Here is a 20,085-nt window from a genome sequence, read left to right as displayed (position 1 = left end):
AGCGAAATAAGTCAGTCAGAGATAGACAAATATCATATTATTTCACTCGTGGAATTTAAGAAATAAAGCAGATGAACATAGGGGAAGGGAAGGAAAAATAAAATAAGATGAAAATAGGGAAGGAGGCAAACCATAAGAGATGCTGAACTCTAGGAAAAAAGCTGCGGGTTGCTGGAGGGGAGGTGAGGGCATGGGGTATCTAAGTGATGGGCATCAAGAAGGGCACTTGATGTCATGAGCACAGGGTGCTATATGCAAATGATGAATCACTAAATTCTACCCCTGCAAATAATAATACACTATATGTTAACTAACTTGAATTTAAATTTAGAAAAAAAACTATTGAATTGTGGGATGCCTAGGTGGCTCAGAGGTTAAGCATCTCCTTTAGGTTCAGGTTGTGATCCCAGGGTCCTGGGATCGAGTCCTACGTTTGGCTCCCCCTGTAGGGAGCCTGCTACTCCCTCTGCCTTTAAAAGGTTGTTGCCACAAAGGTGGTAGTAATTTGGGCATGGCTTTTTAGCTGTGGAAGTAGAGAGAATTGGATAGATTCAAATATATTTTGACAGGTGATACAACTTTTTACCTCAAAAATTAAAAATTTAGACTAAAGAATTCTAAATCTTTGCTTCTCTCTGTGTGTCTCCCATGAATAAATAAATCAAATCTTTTTTTAAGAAAACTTTCAATTGTACACTTTAAGTGAATGAATTTAATGGCATGTGAATTATATCTTAATAAAGCTGGTACCAAAAAAGCAGGAATGGCAATGTTAATACCTAATAAAGTCAATTTCAGAAGGAAGAGAATTCACTCTACTTTCAGCTACTGATAAACTTCTTAGATAGAAAATTAGTGAGGATATAGAATATCTGAACTATGCAATCAGCCAACAGCATCTAATTGAAATATATAGACCACTTCACCAAACAATAGCAGAATACATATTTTTTCAAGCCCATGGAACATCTGCCAAAATAAAACATATCCTGGACCATAAAAGGAACCCTAAGTTTAAATAAATCAAAATCACACAAAGTCTGTTCTCTATCACAGTAGAACAAATATGGAAATCAATAACTAGAAAGACAACAGGAAAATTCCTCAATAAGGAAATTAAAGACACACTGCCCAATATTCCATGGTTAAGGAAGATGTCTCAAAAGAAATGTAAAACACATTAAATGGAATTAAAATGATAACAAAATGATCAAATTGTATGGGGTACAATTTGAGCCTGACTGAGGCACAAATGTATAGCAATAGGTGTTATATGAAAAAAAGGAAAGGTATCATCTATAACCTAAGTTCCTACTAACAAAGTAGAAAAAGGAGAGAAAAATAAGCCCAAAGAAAGTAGGAGGAAAAAATACAGATAAGAGCAGAAGCCAATGACATTGAAAATGGGAATATAATAGAGAAAATCAATGCAACAGAAAGCTGGTTCTTCCAAAAAATCAATACAAAACAAAGTCTCTAGCAAGACTGGCAAGACTAAACATAGAGAAGACACAAATCCCCAGTATTAGGGATTAAATAGGCACTCTTACTACAGATCTTGCAGCCTTTAAAAGGTGAATAAGGGAAGGCTATGACCCTATGCTTGTGGAGTTCATTCTGTAATATGTGTGTTACACAGTAAACAAGCAAACAGGTTTAAGAAGCAAGAAATAAATCAGTTAGCAACACTACTATGATAAAAATATCTCAAGGTGATACAAAAAAGTGACCAGATAGTGACTTTAGGTGGAGAAGCCTGGAGAAGCCTCTGCTGTGTTTATGTTTAAGCTAAGAGATAAATGGAGTAAAAGAAACCATCCTGAACATCTCTGGGTGGAAGGACAGCCTTACAGGCAGTGGTGACAGCTCGTGCAAAGGCCCTGGGGCATGGAAGAGTTTGGTTATGTTTTAGGATTAGAAGAAGGTAACTGTGACTGGCATGTGTTGAGCAGAAATAAAAAAGGTCACCAGAGGTCAGATCAGATGAGACTTTCTAGGCCAGGAACAAGGATTTGGGTTTGTTATCTGTTGTGAAGGGGACATTTGGGGGAGTTTTAAGCAAGAAAGTGACTTGGTCCAAACCACGTTTTTAAAAAAATCGGTATGGTTGTTTCTGGAGAATGGAAGGAGAAGAGACAAGAGTGGAGGGAGAGATAGGTTAAAAGGTTGTTGCCACAGAGGTGGTGGTAATTTGGGCATGGCTTTTTAGCTGTGGAAGTAGAGAGAATTGGATAGATTCAAATATATTTTGACAGATGATATAACTTTTTATCTCAAAAATTAAAAATTCAGACTAAGGAATTCTACTAGTATTTTTTTTCTCAGTGCAGACTTGTTAACAATCTAGTAAATTTTCCTGTTTTCCTGTCTACAATTATGTATTTTCTTCACTTCGTCATGATTCATACTGATCCAGTGTCAAAAGAGAAGTAATGTAATAGGTACCACATTTATTATTCCAAAAGAAAAAGTTCTAAAATGCTTGAAAGAACATTTCGATACCAATTTCAGCACTCAATTTAAGCTGAAAAATGCTTGTTTTTACTAAATTTATAAGTTTTTCCAAACATCTGCTTCCTCACAATTGGATTCTTTGGTTTCCATCTCAATTCTCAGATAGCATGTTACCTAGTGAGACAGGCATGACAATCAGTAGAGTGTTTTTTATATCAAAAACCGTTTTTGGTTCTACCATTACCGTTGTCAACTAAGACTCATTTCAGGTTCATCTGTGTGGCATGACCACCTGCATAAATAAAAAGAATAAATAGGACTTAATGGAAAGTATCAAAACTACATGTTTTTTTCTAAGCAGACTCGCAGTTAATTTTAGTTATGCCAAAAAGAACACTCTAAACCTTTTCAAGACAGTCATCAGCAGAATATTTTTGTTTTTGACAGCATGATTTTGTAAGAGATCTGGCTAAAGGCAGAAGTGCTAAAATTCTACAAGCATCACCTTGTCGCACAATAATGTAAGTGTTTCTTAATGGTTCAGTCATGTAACTCTTAGGTCAAGAGTGGAGATTATCTTTACTTCTTTCGGTGTCACATTCAGGCAGGAGAGAGCTGAGAAGATAACAGAGGGCTGAGTATTTATAGCTACATTATCATCTCCTATCTCCTCAAAGTACTAGATACTGTATTGGATGAAGCAACTGGTCTTCCCCAAAGCATGACACAGACTTTTTTATGCTCATAAATCCTGTCAGTTTCTGCCTTTTCATCCATGAAGACAGAGAATGACTTCCCTGGGCTGCATATCAGAGCCAAAAGCTTAATAAACTACCAAGTGACATTCTTATTATGTTTTAAGTGCTTCCCTTACGTTTCCTAATTCAATCATTCTTAACAGGGAAAAATTACTTCCTTAGATGGAAGTTTTAATTAATAGTCAGACCAAAACAAAACTTAGATTTTTTTTTTTTACAGTTTCACAAAGGAAAGTCTTGAAATTGATAGAATTCTGGCTTGCAGATTTTCACTATCACTAAAGAAATTTCAAGAAATTGTTCTTGAGAAGTATCTCAGCAATGAGGCTTCATGTTCCACTGACACTGACAAGACATGTCAGGATGGAAAGAAACATTTGTCTGTGTTGTATATACATATTGGCAATCTGGAACCACGTAGCTAAATTAAAGAAAAATCTCCATTTTATTTTATTTTATTTTATTATTTTTTTAAATCTCCATTTTAAAAAGTGATGTTAACTCTTATATTCCCAGTTCATTAGGAATAAGAAAAATCGGAGACCCTCGGTACTATCATTCTTTTATTTCTTAATTTGATGCATCCATATTTGTCAAAATATTCATGTGTCAGGCACAGGTCTGGGTACTGGGCATACAGCCACTGCAAAGTTCTAGGAATTCTAGCCCTGGCTGCCTCAATGACCTGCTCTCCTGGCATTTTGCCTCTAGAGCCAGCTCCAGCACACTTCCCCAGCTCTCTCCCAAACCATGGCTTTGCTTTGACTACTTTCTCTCAGATCCCCCCACAGCTGGCTCCTTTTTGTTACCCAAATCTCAACTCAAATATCACATCTTCACAGAGAGCTTCCTTGATCACGTTATTAAAATGTGTGAAATGGATGAAGGGGAGTGGAGGTACAGGCTTCCAGTTTTGGAATGAATAAGTCACGGGGATAAAAGGTACAGCATGGGGAATAGAGTCTGTGGTATTGTAATGGTGTTGTGTGGTGACAGATGGTAGCTACACTTGTGGTGAGCGTAGCATAAAATATAGAGTTGTCTAGCCACTATGTTGTGCGCCTGAAACTAACGTTGTGTGTCAACTTATACTTCAATTAAAAGTAAATTTTTTGGGAGCCTAGGTGGCTCAGTGGTTGAGCATCTGCCTTCAGCTCAGGGCGTGAACCCCGAGATCCTGGGATGGAGTCTCGTATTAGGCTCCCCACAGGGAGTCTGCTTCTCCCTCTGCTTATGTCTCTGCCTCTCTCCAGTGTGACTCTCATGAATAAATAAATTAAAAATCTTAAAAAATAAATTTATTTTAAAAAATAAATAAAAATAAGAAGGAATTCCACAAACTAAAGATAGTAAAATGTGCCCCCTTTCACATCACATTTTCAAGTTATTTATTTATTAATTGAAATTGCTGTGTGTCATTATTACTTGATTACTATATATGTCTTCCACACTAAATGCAAGCTCTATAACAGAAGGGACCTTGTCTGTCTTGTTCACTATAGCATCCCCAGCACCTGGAATAGTGTCTGAGATAATAGGCACTCTGTACATAGTTATTAAATGAGTGAAATGAATATTATTGCTACTGTACATTTCTTTTGCCCAGGCTGGCCCCTTGGAGTGCTCTTTCTCAATATACGTGTGATTCTTCTATCATTCCAGAAAAACAAAATTGGAAAGAATCACACGCATTGAAGAGGAAAGACTTGCATTGCTTGGATCAGGGTCACCATAAGATGAAGATCTTCTTCAATTCTCCTTCTAAACTTTGTATTACCAAACATTTTTCCTGAAAATTTTAATTCAAATATTATGCTACATGGAAGTTTTCATTTTCCTAGGCAGAATTATACATTTCCTGTTAGATACCCTATAGCATACCATATCTACCTGCAGAGCAAAGCCTATGTGATGGTGACAATGAAGTGAGAAAATGGTAAATTTCTAATTTACTACTTTGAAGGAGATGTGCTTACTAGAAGGAGTCATTAAAACTATACAGCAGGAAGACTGTTTTCAGATCTGTCACCGAAAGTAAGTGACTGTTTCCATCAAAGAGAATCAGAAGTTCCATCACTTTTAACATAAAGTGCAGATCGCTTAGCCCAAAGAGGAAATACTGTAAGAATATTTAAGTTAAAAAGATAGAGTCATGGCATCATTTCTAGAGTTTAAAAGCGACACTGGCTAGATATGATGCCAAAAAGCATGAGAACCAAAAAAAAAAAAAAAAAAAAAAAGGATAAATTTGGCTTCATCAAAATTTAAAACTTTGTTAGTCAAAGGAAATTGCCAAGAAAGTTTAAAATCAACTTACGGAATGGGAGAAGGAATTTATGAATCATATCTGATAAGGGTCTAGTATCCAGAATATATAAAGAACTCTTGCAACTCAACAACAAAAATACAGACAACCTAAATCATAAAATGGGCAAATGACCAGAATGGAAGTTTCTCCAAAGAAGCTATACAAATGGCCAATAAGCATACAAAAAGATGCTCAACATCATTAGTCACTAGGAAAATGCAAATCAAAACCACAATGAGGAGCCACTTCACACTTACTAGGGTGTCTTATAAATTTTTTAATGGAAAATAAATGTTGGCAAGGATGTAGAAAAACTGGAACCCTTATGCATTGCCGGTAGAAATATAAAATATTGCAGTCACTGTGGAAAACAGTTTTACAATTCTTCAAAAGTTAAACTTGGAATTAACAATTGTTCTCCTAACCATATATGTATATATGTATATACCTTCAAAAGAATCAAAAGCAGGGACTCAAACTAATACTTATATACTCATGTTCATAGCAGCACTATTCGTAATAGCTGAAAGATGGAAATAGCCTAAATGTCCATCAATGGATGAGTGAATAAACAGGTTATGATACAAACATGTAATTGAATATTATCCATCCATAAAAGAATGAAGTTCTGATACATGCTAAAATAACTCTTGAACCTCCAAGACATCATGCTAAGGAAAAGAAGTCAGACACAAATGATCACACACTGTATGATTTATTTATATGAAATCTCAAAAAAAAAAATCCACAGATCAAAATGTGGCTTGGTAGTTGCAAGCAGCATGGAGAAATAAAGAACAGAGAAACCAGCTAATCAGGAAGGGTCTTACTTTGGGTCGGTGGACATGCTTTAGAACCAGATTGAGGTGGTGATTGCTACAAGATGAATGTACTAAATGCCTCTGAAATGTTCACTTTAAAATGGTTAATTTTAAATTATGTGAATTTTGCCTCATCTTTTAAGAAAGACACAGGCAACCAGCATTTAGAATATATGAGTGAGACTAAGTAGAAATCAGTTGGTTCAAACTCATTACTTAAGACCTGTACATCAAGACTTTGATGTTAAAATGGCTCTTCTCTCAGTGGCATAGAGACCAATGTCCAAACCAAACCCAAATTGGGCGAAAAAAATATTGACCTTACAGTAATCCCAAACCCCAAATTGGGCAAAGAAATTACTGGTCTTACATTCCTTACCAACACCACCCTCCCCAGCTTTCTGATTTGTTGAAAGACCGCAGGGAAGAGGAAACATTTCAGAAATATTAAGGCAGGAGGAACCCAGATTGAAAGTATGTCACTATTCTAGAGGGAGCACTTTCACAGGTGAAGAGCTATAGTCTGAGGTCAGTAAAGAAAGAGCCCTGGTGATGAGCATCTCATACTTCATGGGCTCAGAAAGGCAGAAAGCCAAATAGAAACAGGCTGAGAAGTTTCTTTTATAATCTATAAATATTATATATAATATAAAAATATTATATTTATTATATATAATATATATTATATAATATAAATATATAAAATTATGTAGTGTATCTATATGTAAAGTATGTAGTATATATACTACATATATATATACTATGCGTAAGTTTTTTATGCATAAGGTTTTTATGTCCTATATATACTTAAATAAGTTCATAAGTATCATGATGTCATTATGAAGGAGGAGGAATTAGTCTTCAGGACATCTGATGTGCTGTGATGTCCATTATTGCTTCTATCTTAGAGCACTGTGGTTAAGTTCCTGTCTCCTATTTACATGATAACTTTAGGTCTGGTGACGTTCTCCTGCCCTTGTTCCGTGCCTAAAGATCTAGGAATTGATCTTCTGTATTTGGCACAGTAATAAGACAAAGGAAATCCTATGGAAGCCATCTGTGGCCCACCTGCATGAACACTTCACTTAGCCATTTTTTCCCTGGGATCTTGCCAAGTTTACAAGATGCTAATTAAGAATACACGCTCCCCTACTTCCCTTCTTTTCCTTTTTCCTTACCTCTTTTTTATTTCCCATCCTGTAGATATAATTGCATTACAAAAATTCAAATAACAAAATAGGAAACTACAGTAGATATAGAAGCTATAATCAGAGATGTAATTGAAGAAAATGCACCAGATAAAAATGCAGTGGCAAATCTTCAAGGAACTTTTATCTCAAATCCTCATCCCTTGGCCTCATCCAGGTTACTTATTTTTAATTCCAAAGATTAAAAAAAAGAAGAAGAAGATGGTCTAGTAATCATGGGAAAAAAAGTAAAAAGGAAGGGAATAAAATAATTCTTATTTTTCTTATATTTCTCAGTGCAAGACTAAGTGCCAGATCATAAAAGGTTCGTAGAATTTTCAGAAAACAGGCTGGGAACTAAGAATTTTAAATAACCAATTTATTTTTTATTTTTTATTTTTATTTATTTTTTATTTAATCTATTAAAGCCAAAAGAAAAAGACCCCAGTTCACCCATTTTTCCCACCCTCTACCCTTCATGTCTGGCAACCACCTATCTTTTCTCTGTATCTATGAGCTTGGTTTATTGTTGTTGTTGATTTTTGACATATGAGAGAGATCATACAATATTCGTCTTTCTCTGACTTATAGCATTCGCATAATGCCCTCAAGGTCCAAATGCAAATAGCAAGATTTCATTCTTACGTATGGCTGAATAATATTCTCCTATATACATATAATACATATATATATATATGCATGTGTGTATACATATATGTATATATGTGTGTGTACATATGTAATGGCTTTATTCATCCATCAATGGTCACTTAGGTTGTTCCTATGTTTTGGCCATTTTAAAAAGGCTGCTATGAACACAGGGGTGAATATATATCCTTTTGAGTTGATGTTTTCTTTTTTTTTTTTTTTTGAGTTAATGTTTTCTATAAGAAAACACTTATTTTCTTCATATAAATGCCCATAAGTAGTATTGCTGGATCATAGGGTAGTTCTACTTTTCATTCTTTGAGGACCCACCATACTGTTTTCCATAGTGACTGCACCAATTTACATTCTCACCAACAGTGCATGGGGCTTCCTTTTTTCCACATCCTTACCAATATTGATTTCTTGTCTTTTTGATAACAGCAATTGTAACAGGTGTGAGGTGATATCTTATTGTGGTTTTGATTTGCTTTTCACTGATAATTGACAATGTGGAGAATCTTTTCATGTATCCAGTGGCCTTCTCTATGTCTTCTTTGGAAAAAGGTCTACTCAGAACTTCTGCAGGTTTTTTTAAATTGGATTGTTTGCCTTTTTTGTTTTTGCTATTGAATTAAATGAGTTCTTTATATATTTTGGATATGAGTCCTTCATCAGATATATGACTTACAATTATTTTCTCCCACTCAGTAAATTTCCTTTTTATTTTGTTGATGATTTTGTTTGCAGTGCAGAATTCTTTTAGTTTGATGTAATCTCACTTATTATTTCTAATTTTGCTGCTTTTGCTTAGCTTCAAATTTAAAGATTCATTACCAGGTCCTATGTCAAGGATATCACCTTTTGTATTTTCTTCTAGTTTTATGGTTTCAGGTCTTATATGTAAGTCTCTAACCTATTTTGAGTTAATTTTTGTGTATGGTGTAAGATAACTGGTTCATTCTTTGGTATCTGGTTGTCCAATTTTCCCAACACCATTTATTGAAGAGACTGTCTTTTTCCCCATCCTTTGCTCTTTTGACGTGGATTGGTTTTATATATATATATGTATATATACACATATATATTTTTTATTGCTTCTAGGCTCTCCATTCCATTCTATTGATCTGTGTGTCTGCTTTTATGCCAATACTACACAGTCTTGATTATTATAACTTTGTAATATAGTTTGATATCAAGGCATATGATGCCTCCAGTTTCGTTCTTTCTCAAGATTGCTTTGGCTATTGCAGTCTTTTGTGGTTTATACAAATTTCATTATTCAATCTATTTCTTTGAAAAATACCACTGAAACTTTGATAGTAATTACATACATTTGTATATTGCCTTGACTAGTATGGACATTTTAACAATCTTAATTATTTGTTAATATTAATTTTTAATTCAGAAGTACAGAATATCTTTCCAATTATTTGTGTCTTTATCAATTTCTTTCATTAATGTCTTATAGTTTTCAATATACAGGTTTTTCATCTCCTTGCTTGACTTTATATCTAGGTTTTTTTTATTCTTTTTTCTGCAATTATAAACGGAATTGTTTTTGTAATTTCCGTTTCTGATCATTTGTTATTAGTGTATAAAAACACAGTAGATTTTGAGTATTGATTTGTATGCTGCAACTTTACTGATTTATTAGTCCTAATAGTTTTTTTTTTTGTGGAGTCTTTAAGGTTTCCTATTATATAGATATGTATATTACATATATAACTATAATTATATAACATGTCATCAGCACTTTTTTTTTTACTTCTTTCTTTTTGATTCTGCCAGTTTTACTTCTTTCTTTTCAATTTGGATGCTTTTTATTTCTCTTTCTTTTTTTTTTTCCTAATTGCTTTGACTAGGACTTCCAATAATGTATTCAATAAAAGTAGTAAGAGTGCACATCGTTCTGTTGTTATTTATTTTAAAGGGAGAGCTTTCAGCTATTCACTGTTGAGTGTGATGTTTATCTTGGACTTATATATGGCCTTTATTATATTGGGATACATTTCCTCTACAGTAGTTTTATTGAAAATTTTTATCATAAATGGGGATGCCTGGGTGGCTCATCAGTTGAGCATCTGCCTTTGGCTCAGGGCGTGATCCCAGAGTCCCAGGATCCAGTCCTACATCAGGCTTCCTGCATGGAGCCTGCTTCTCCCTCTGCCTGTGTCTCTGCCTCTCTCTCACATTCTCTCTCTGTGTCTCTCATGAATAAATAAATAAAATCTTTTAAAAAGTTTTTTATCATAAATGGGTGTTAAATTTTATCAAATGCTTTTTCTGCATTGATTGAAATGATTGTATAATTGTTACTTGTCCTTTCGTTAATGTGGTGTTGTCACATTGATTGACAGATGTTGAATAATCCTTGCATCCCTGGAAAAATCCTACTTTATGGTATATGATCTTTTTAATGTATAGTTGAATTTGGTTTGCTAAAATTTTGTTGAGGATTTTTGCATCTATGTCACAGATTATGCTAACCTCATAAAATGTGTTTGGAAGAAACCCCTCCACTTGTATTTTTGGAAGAGTTTGAGAAGGAGTGGTATTAATTCTTTTTTGAATGTTTGGGAGAATTCATCAATAAAGCCATCTGGTCCTGACCTGCTATTTGTTGGAAGATTTCAATTACTGATTAAAATTTCTTGCTAATAGTTGGTCTGTTTAGATGTTCTATCATTTTGATTCAGTTTTAGAAGGTTATATATTTCTAGGAATTTATTCATTTCTTCTAGGTCATCCAGTTTGTTGGCATATAGTTTATAGTAGTCTCTTATTTATGGTCCTTCATATTTCTTTTTATTAAGATTTTATTTATTTGAGACAGAGATAGAGAGAGAGAGAGCAGGAGGCAAGGAGAGAGAAGCAGAGTCCCCACTGAACAGGAACAGAGATGCTGAGGATTCCATGATCCTGGGATTGTAACCTGAGCTAAAGGCAGATACTTAACTGACTGAGCCACCCAGGCACCGCAGTCCTTTATATTTCTGTGGTATTAGTTGTAACATCTCCTCTTTCATTTTTGATTTTATTTATTTGAGTCCTCTCTATTTTTTCTTGGTAATTCTAGCTAAATGTTTGTCAATTTTGTTTATCTTTTCAAAGAACCAGATCCTTGTTTCCTTGATCAATTATCTGTTTAATCTCAGTTTTATTTCTGATCTAATCTTTGTTATTTCCTTTTAAATTTGGGCTGTGTTCTTCTTATTCTAGTTCCTTGAAGTGTAAAGTTAGATTTTCTTTCTTTGAGATTACTCTGATTTTTTTGAAGCAGGCATTTATCACTACATATTTCCCTCTAAGAACTGTTTTGTTGTATCTCATAAATTTTGGTATGTTACATTTTCATTTTCATTTGATTCAAGGTGTTTTTTGATTAAAAAAAACATTTTCATTTTTCATTTGATTCAAGAAGTCTTTTGACTTCTTCTTTAACCCATTGGCTGTTCAGTAATTTTTACATATTTATGTAAATTGTAATTTGTAAATATGTAATTTTTACATATTTGTGAATTTTCCAGTTTTCTTCCCTCTAGCCTTATACCCTTGTCGTTGGAAATGATTCTTGGTATGATTTCAATCTTCTTATATTTATTGAGACTTGTTTTGTGAACTAATGTGATCTGTCCTGGAGAATGTTTCACATGTATTTGAAAAGAATGTATATTTTACTCTTTTTGGACAAAATGTTCTGTATGTATCTTTGAATTCCATTTAGTTTAATGTGTCATAAATCCAGTTTTTTCATATTGATTTTTTATCTGGATGATCTCTCTAGTGATGTAAAAGGGGTATTGAAGTCACCTACTACTATTATATTGCTGTTAATTTCTCCCTTTAGGTCTATTAGTATTGCTTTATTTAATTAGATGTTTTTATGTTGAGTACATAAATATTTATAGTTCTCATATCCTCTTATTGAATTGACCCCTTATCATTATTTAAGATGCTTCTTTGTTCCCTATTACAGTCTTTGTTTTAAAATCTATTTTGTCTGATATAGGGATAGCTACTCCAGCTTCCTTTTGGTTTCCATTTGCATGAACATCTTTTTCCATCCTTTCATTTCTAAAAGTTAAAGTGACTACTTTATGTGCAACCTGACATCTAAAGTGTGTCTTTTATAGGCAGCATTTGGATGAATCTTGTTTTATACATTCAGCCACTCTATGTCTTTTGAGTCAAGAAAGAAGCCAGTTCTCTGTTTAATCAACTTTTTTTCGTAAGTTATCTGGCTTTTCCCTCTGATTGTTTTTAAGATGGCATTGCTTTTGGTGTTTTGTTATGTCATTATGATGTACTTACTTGAGCATCTCTTCGAAAGGCGGTATCGTATAGTGGCTAAGAGCATGAACTCAGGACCCAAATTGCTCGTATAAATTCCCCATTATGAAAACTTGGGCATTTTATTTAAGGTTTCTGTGCCTCAATTAGCTCGTATGTTGTGAGGATAAAGTATATATATATATATATATATATATATATATATATATATATATACACACACACACATATTGTTTAGAATTCTGTCTGGCTTGTGTTGAACACTTTTTGTTTGTTTTAATCCTTTTTTTCTTGCTTATGACTTATTAAATTTCCTGGATCAGAGATTCACTTAGGAAATGTGTCTTTCCACATTTATACATTCAAATATTTCTGCTTCCTCATTCTTTCTGTTATATCCTGCAACATTGACTAGACTTTGTTAAAGCATTTCATTCTATCATACAAGTCTCTTCATGTCTTATTTTTTTTCAGATAGTTTTTCCAGTTTGCTAATTTTTTTCTACAACTATTTCTAATTCACTGATTAGCTCTTTCAGTTTCTTTTTTTCTTTTTTTTCTTTCTTTTTTTTTTTAGAAAAAGATTTTACCCACTTATTCATGAGAGACACAGAGAGAGAGAGAAGCACAGACACAGACAGAGGGAGAAGCAGGCTCCATGCCGGGAGCCCAACATGGAACTCAATCCCAGGTCTCCAGGATCACACCCTGGGCTGAAAGCAGTGCTAAACCGCTGAGCCACCCGGGCTGCTGCTCTTTCAGTTTCTAATTTCATTTCTAGGGTCTCTGTTACTTTATCTACCTAATCTCTAGGATTCTGGTAATTTCTCTTTTTAGTCATACTTTTATACTATCTTTTTTAAAAGACTTGTTAAACATATTACTTTATTTTTATCAGCTAATTCTAACATCTGGCGATTAAATATCTGATCCTATGGATTTTTCTTTAATATGACTTTCACTCAGATAGCTTGGATTCTCCTATGTCTAGAGATACTTCCTGGAATGTCAGCTATGGGAATTCCCTGTGATTGGTTAACTGCATTTCTCCAGAGAAGATTTACTTTTGCTTCCTTTGGGTTTGGTTAAGGCCTGAGATTAAGATTCATTATTAAGTGCTGCCTTGACATCTGAAACCTGGAGGGCCTCAAATGGCCTAAGCACAACTCTCCTTCCCTACTCTACTCCTTTGGGTAAGGCCTTCCCGCCAAACAATCTTACTTATCATGGAGACCACGCACAGTGCCTGTTTATCTCTGAATAGCAAGTTTTAGTTTCTCGCCAGGTTACATGATTATGCAAACAGGCCAATCACACCCTCCCTCAGGAATCAGAAGTCACTCTAGCCTCTTAATACTACAGAGATTGACACTCACAGCCCTTGTTTTCCACTCTGTTTGCAAGTGCAACAGTGTGACCTGGTATGACACAGTATCCACCTTCCCCTAGGCTGGGAGTGTATATGATTAATAAATTGCCATCCCTCTTCTCTGTCCAGCGTTGGGTGGCCATATTCAGCCATACTCATGTCCCTAGAGCAGGAAACTCTCCCTCACCAATAGGATGAAGAGAAGGCATGAAAACATAGAGCTCTGAGGTCATTACCAACATATTACACTTCAACTCAGTTTCTATCTTGATAGTTTGGATACCCAATTATAATGTAAATTCAGGCCTTAACCCCAAGTAAGTGCAAAGCACAGTTTATACCCTTCTCTAAGTAGTTTTTTTTTTTTTTTTTCTCATTCATTCTTTTTCTTCTTTACCCAAAGACAAGAAATATACCCACCATCTCTCTAGAGAGTGTTTTTGCTTTCTATGGGGCTGTGGGGCTGGAGAGTCCTTTAGCAATTCTCTGTAGGTGAACTTCTCCAATTTGACTTTTAGCCCTGGTTTATTTCCTACCCTTACACATAAATCCACTCAAGCCACCCTCAAATGAAACATTAATGCTTCTGCTTATTTACTATATAGTTTCTCCCTCTCTTCTCCTTTCTACAGAATTTAATTTTTCTGTAATTTTATTATTTTTTAATTTTGATTGCACTATAGCAAAATTTAATTCTTGCTCCATCATTTATTAAAAATCTGCTTATGGAGTACCTGGGTGGCTCAGTCAGTTAAACATCAGACTCCTGGTTTCAGCTCAGGTCATGATCTCATGGGTCCTGAGACTGCGCTCGGCATTAGGCTCTGCAATCAACACAGAGTCTGATGGAATTCTCTCTTTCCCTCTCCCTCTGCCCTTTCTCCCACTCACTCACACAAACACTCTCTCTCTCTCATAAATAAGTAAACAAAGCTTTAGAAAATTACTTTAAAAAATATTTTTGCTCATATATATTATACAGATGCACTCTTTTTTTATTATACAAGAAGTTTTCTAAACATTACTCTCTCTCTCTCCCTCTTCCCTATTTCCTCTCTCTCTCCCCTACTTCTCTCTCTTTCTCAATCTTTTTCTCTCTCACACATATGCATGCACACACACACACACACAATATAAAACTTGAACTTCTCTGCATGTCATTATGTGTTCCTCAAGCATGTGATTATATTGGCTTCACAGCATTTAAGCATAGAAATGTAGATAATTTAGCTAATTTCTATTTTCAGACATTAAGATTTCACAAATCTTACTGTTTTTACAGTTCTAAACAGTGCCACAACTAATATCCTTGTATAAGAAAATCTTTGTATCTTTGATTATTTCCTTAGAATAGATTCTTGGATGTGTTATTATCCTGACAAAGGGTATGAACTCTTTTAGGGCTCTTGATGGATTTTACCAAATTGCTTTCTAGAAAGGTTGTAGCAATTTGCAATTCACTGCAGTATGTGATAGGTGAAAAGTGCTGTCTGTTCGGTGATTTAATGTGCGTTTCCTGATTACTCATGAGGTTAGACACTAACTGGATGTACTATATGTTTAACCAATTCCCTTGTAAGCATATCAGGTGATTTTAATTATCCTGTTTGAAGCTTTGTTCTTTACTCAAAATATTGGTGAATCTTCCTCTAAGCATAACACTGTGTTAGAACTAAGGATTAGCTCAACAGCCCAACATACTTCAATACCCATGGAATAACTGGCATACAAGGGAACAATTATGTAATGATGCAAGGAAATGTAGCGGCAAATGAAGGCTTCTGCTCAGCAAACCCACTGCTGTATAAAAGCAAAGATCCTTATTTCACTGTTTTGAATAATCAAAATGAGGCTTAATATAATTTCATGCTTTCTATTGAGAAGGAAAATACCATATTGAAATCTGACTTTAAATGATTTTTAATTTGGCTATTTTACAGCTAATATTGTTCTTCCACCCCAGGGGTATTTTGAAACCATTCAACATGTCTATTTTCTGTACCAACATCTTGCTCAAACCCACTGCTTGTTTCCATTATCTCTGGGAAGAGATCTGCTAATTGTCACCTAAAGGAATTCTGAGATATTATTTAACAAACTATTACAATTTAATACAATGATACTAAAACCATTGGCTTTTCTCTTAGTTTTATAAATCACATTCTTATGAAATTAACTCTTTCCTTCTAAAAATATTCTTTTCATGTGAAACATCCCTTGGAACAATCATTTGTCTTGTTCTTATATTATTATCCATAACAATTTCTCATCTTAATAAGGGCCACTCATGTGGATATCTCAATGAAATTCTGTGAAATCTCCACCAAGATGCTTTTTTTAAATCCCAGATAAAAAAGCTTTACATCTCTTCATTCCCTTGATATCCAGAGACAGAGGGTCAGTTGACCATGGATGCTGCAGGCGAGAATAAAAACATGTGTATGCATCTCATTTGCACCAGAGGACAAAAGAGAAATATATATTTTTCCATTTGAAATAATACAACTAGGTAAAATCTAATGCAGGGGAAAAGTAGACTGTGTATCAAGCAGCTCTTTTATTGAGAGAATAATTTTTGTTTTATTATGAAAAATTTTACACTATTTTCTAGGTGCATGGGCTTCATGAAGGGTCTCTTAGCATTGTAGGTTGCCAGAACTAAGAAGTGTTTTGTATAATCTACGTTGCTGCAGGCCTAATCCTGGTAGATGAGATGGGCTATTGAGGACATCATTTTGGAAATTTTAAAGAAAGATGTATCTTTATTGAAAAGGGGAGAGAGGGGTGCCTGGGTGGCTCAATTGAATAAGTGTCTGACTCTTAATTTTGGCTCAGGTCATGATCTCAGAGTCGTGAGATTGAGCCCCATGTTGGACTCTGTGCTAGGTGTGGAACCTGCAAAAGGTTCTCTCTCTCCCTCTCCCTCTGCCTCTCCCCCTCTCAAATAAATAAATCTTTTTTACAAAAAAAGAAAAAAAAAGAGAAGAAAGAGAGGGAGGGAAAGAAAGAAAGAAGGGAGAAATCTACAGAGTGGCGAGGCAATGAACTGTTTTCAGCTGGTTTTTTCTGTCCATCTGTAGTCAGCTTTGCTGATCTTGACTGGTCTCCTCCAGCATGCTAGCTTGAGCTTGCTCTCATGGTAAGAGCACAGCTCAAGAGGAAGAAGGAGGAGGAGGAGGAGGAGGAGGAGGAGGAAAAGGAGGAGAATAGGTATATGCAAACCTCTCAAGTCCTAAGCTTGAAACTAGCATGCTGGAGTCTCTGCCGTTTTCTAGTGTCCAAGCAAATTCCATTATCCATCCAGACTTAAGAAATAGGGAGAGGGACTCCACCTCCTGATGGGAAAACTTGCAAAGTTGTGTTTCAAAGGGGATGGATAACAGAAGAATAAAGAATTAGGGCTATTTTTGAAATTCATCTACCAAAATGATAACAATTGTCTACTATAAAGTTGCATATATTATACCTCCCAATTTTACCTTAAGTTTATCATCTCCTACAATATAATTTCAATAATAATAAATTATGCTATATTTACCTCCAAATCTATTACATAAATAACTTTATTGATAAGGATCTTCTGGGTCATATATATAGCTAGATCATTCCCTTAATATCTATATAAGGTTTAATAAATTAATGCATCATTACTTAAGCATTTCCCTATTGATGAAAATGGCCAAGGCTTGGAGTGTCTTATTTCCTTCCACTGATACTCCTTTGGCCAAAACTCTGTCATATAGCCTCCATCAAAGTACAAGGGAAGCTGGGAAATGTAGTTTTCTTATGTGCTCAGGACTAGGAACAATGCTGATGAACATTTACTTAGCTTGTGTTTCTGATGATATATTTTCTGTATGTGATATTTCTATTATTATTTGAAAATGCTGTAAGATTCAAAAGGGAACAAATCTTGCATAATGCCAGATCTTTTAAAATTGTAAAAATAAGCAAATGCTCCCTTCCTATCCCATCCCAACTCTAGAGGTAAACAGTGTTAACAATTTAGAGCTTATCCTAGTTTGTTTGTGAAACACACATCTATTTATCAAGTATCTATCTGTTTATCTATGTCAGTTACACATATACATGTTAGGACAGTGTTGTGTTCCTCCCCCCCTCCAAATTCATATGTTGAAATCCTAAAGCAGTCTCAAAATGTGAGTCCTATGTCTATCTCCAATTAAAGTAAAATGAGGTCATTTGAGTAGGCCCTAATGCAATATGATTGGCGCCCTTATGAGGAGGGGAATTTGGCCAAAGACATGCACAGAAGGAATGCCACGTGCAGACACAGGGAGAAGGAGGCATTTATAAGCCAAGGAGAGAGGCCGCAGAAGAAGCCAATCCTGCTGACACCTTGATTTCAGATTCTTAGTCTCCAGAACTGGGAGAAAATAAACTTCTGCTGTTTAAGCCCTCCAGGCTGTGGTACTTTGTTATGGCAGCCCTAGGAGACAAATACACTCTACATAATTGCACATAAATTATATGCTTTCAAACTCCTTCACATTCCCCATTGTACATAAACCTCCTCCCATTCCACTTTTTTTTTTGGCTGCAAATAAATCTTTTTAAGTTTTTGCCTATATTTTTTTTAAAAGCAGTGATTTTTCATTTACATTTTCTCAGTTTCAAGTGAAGAATATAGAATTTTTTTTCACGTTACTATTTGCTTATTTGCATTTTTCCTTCTGTAAGTTGACTATTTGTGCCATTTATCTATCTTTAAAATCATCTTGTTCCCTTTATTTCTAATGTGAAGGAATCTGCGTGTTATGGATAACGACACTCTGTTGTATAAGTTGCAAAGATTTTTCTCCCGAGCTATCATTTGTATTTTGACTTGGTTTATGGGAACACTTTGATTTATAGATGCTTTACATTTTTCTCTTTCTTTGTGAGCTTCCATTCATACTATGCTGATTGTTGTGGGATAGAGCATGATAAGCAAGTCAGAATCTCCTGTCCTCAGGAAGATTATAGTCTCTTGGTTAGTTGAGACAGGTACATAAACATGCAGAATACAAGCAGCATATTAAGACATCATGAAAGAACAAAGACTCAAGCTGGGACAAGAAGGAGAAGAAAGAGTTTACAAAGAGAGCATTCATGGAGCATCTTGAAACATGAGGTGAACCAAAAAAGCATGTCTACCTAGTCCATGAGACCTGTTTATGAAAGCCTCCCACCCACAGTTTCTGAAATAGCAGCCTTACACGTATTCCTTTCTTTGTTTGACTGTTGATGTTTAAGAGTAGCAGGTGGGGGTGAGGTGTGGAAATAGTAGGCAAGAGAGAGACGGAAAGAAAATTAATCTTTCCTTAAGGCTTCGAGGAAAAGCTCAGAGCAGAGCAGGTTCAGCAAGGTGGCAGGGCCCCTGACATCTGGGCTGGCATCTGGGCTCCATCTCCTACCCAGGAAAGTGATGAACTGTCAGCTGTCGCCAATTCTTTTTTTTTTATTAATTAATTAATTTATTTATTTATTCATGAGAGACACACAGAGAGAGAAGCAGAAACGTAGGCAGAGGGAGAAGCAGGCTCCATGCAGGGAGCCCGATGTGGGACTTGATCCCAGGAACCCAGGATCACTCCCTGGGCTGAAGGCAGACGCTCAACCACTGAGCCTCCTGGGCGTCCCTCACCAATTCAGAATGACACCCTGGGCCTTGTGGCACAGCTCAGGACCAGCCAGGGTATTAAGTGCTCACATGTCCATGTGCTCTGAAGACACCGAGAGTCATATTTGGCCATGCCTATGAGAAAGCAGCTTCCCATATTGAGGAGGGTGCGTGTGCAGAGGCGCTCTACCTGCGCAGGAATCCTGGCTAGCACTTTCCTACTCTGGGGCTTCCCTACTTGGTGACTTTACCTCTCTCTTCTCTGATGAATTGAGATTAATAATACAGCCTACCTCATGGGGTAAGAAGCTAAGTGGGACAATATATATAAGGAGTTTCAATCAGTGCCTATGCTAAGGGCTCAATATACACCAGAACTATTATCTTACAAGCTTTGTCAATCTCCCCAACAAAAAGTATATTTGTATTTTTATTAGCATCCTTGTTGTACAGATAGGGAAACAGAGTGTCAAAAGATGGACCTACCCCCCCCCCCCCCCGAAGCTTGGCAGATAGCACAACTTGTGTGTAGACGAAGGATGGCAGATCCCAGAACAAGGGTTCATAATCCCCACACTGTGGTCTCCCCCACCAGAAAGCACATACCAGCCAAGATGTCTAGAAGCA

General features: G+C 35.5%; 1 long non-coding RNA gene across 3 annotated transcripts in view; it reads right to left on the bottom strand.

The window, feature by feature from the left end:
• The window catches only part of LOC102152621, a 74,275-nt gene that overhangs the window by 38,072 nt on the left and 16,118 nt on the right, over nucleotides 1–20,085 (bottom strand). For 2 of the 3 annotated variants that reach the window (XR_005380985.1, XR_005380984.1), the window contains exon 6: nucleotides 15,740–16,250. The exons of the other annotated variant lie outside the window; for it this stretch is intronic. This is a non-coding gene — a long non-coding RNA (uncharacterized LOC102152621). Of the gene's footprint in view, nucleotides 1–15,739; nucleotides 16,251–20,085 lie in introns of those variants that run through there. 3 annotated transcript variants of the gene reach the window in all.

Source organism: Canis lupus, chromosome 29 (genome assembly GCF_011100685.1).
Source record: "Canis lupus familiaris isolate Mischka breed German Shepherd chromosome 29, alternate assembly UU_Cfam_GSD_1.0, whole genome shotgun sequence".
NCBI classification, from domain to species: domain Eukaryota; kingdom Metazoa; phylum Chordata; class Mammalia; order Carnivora; family Canidae; genus Canis; species Canis lupus.
This window is presented reverse-complemented; position numbering and strand designations above follow the sequence as displayed.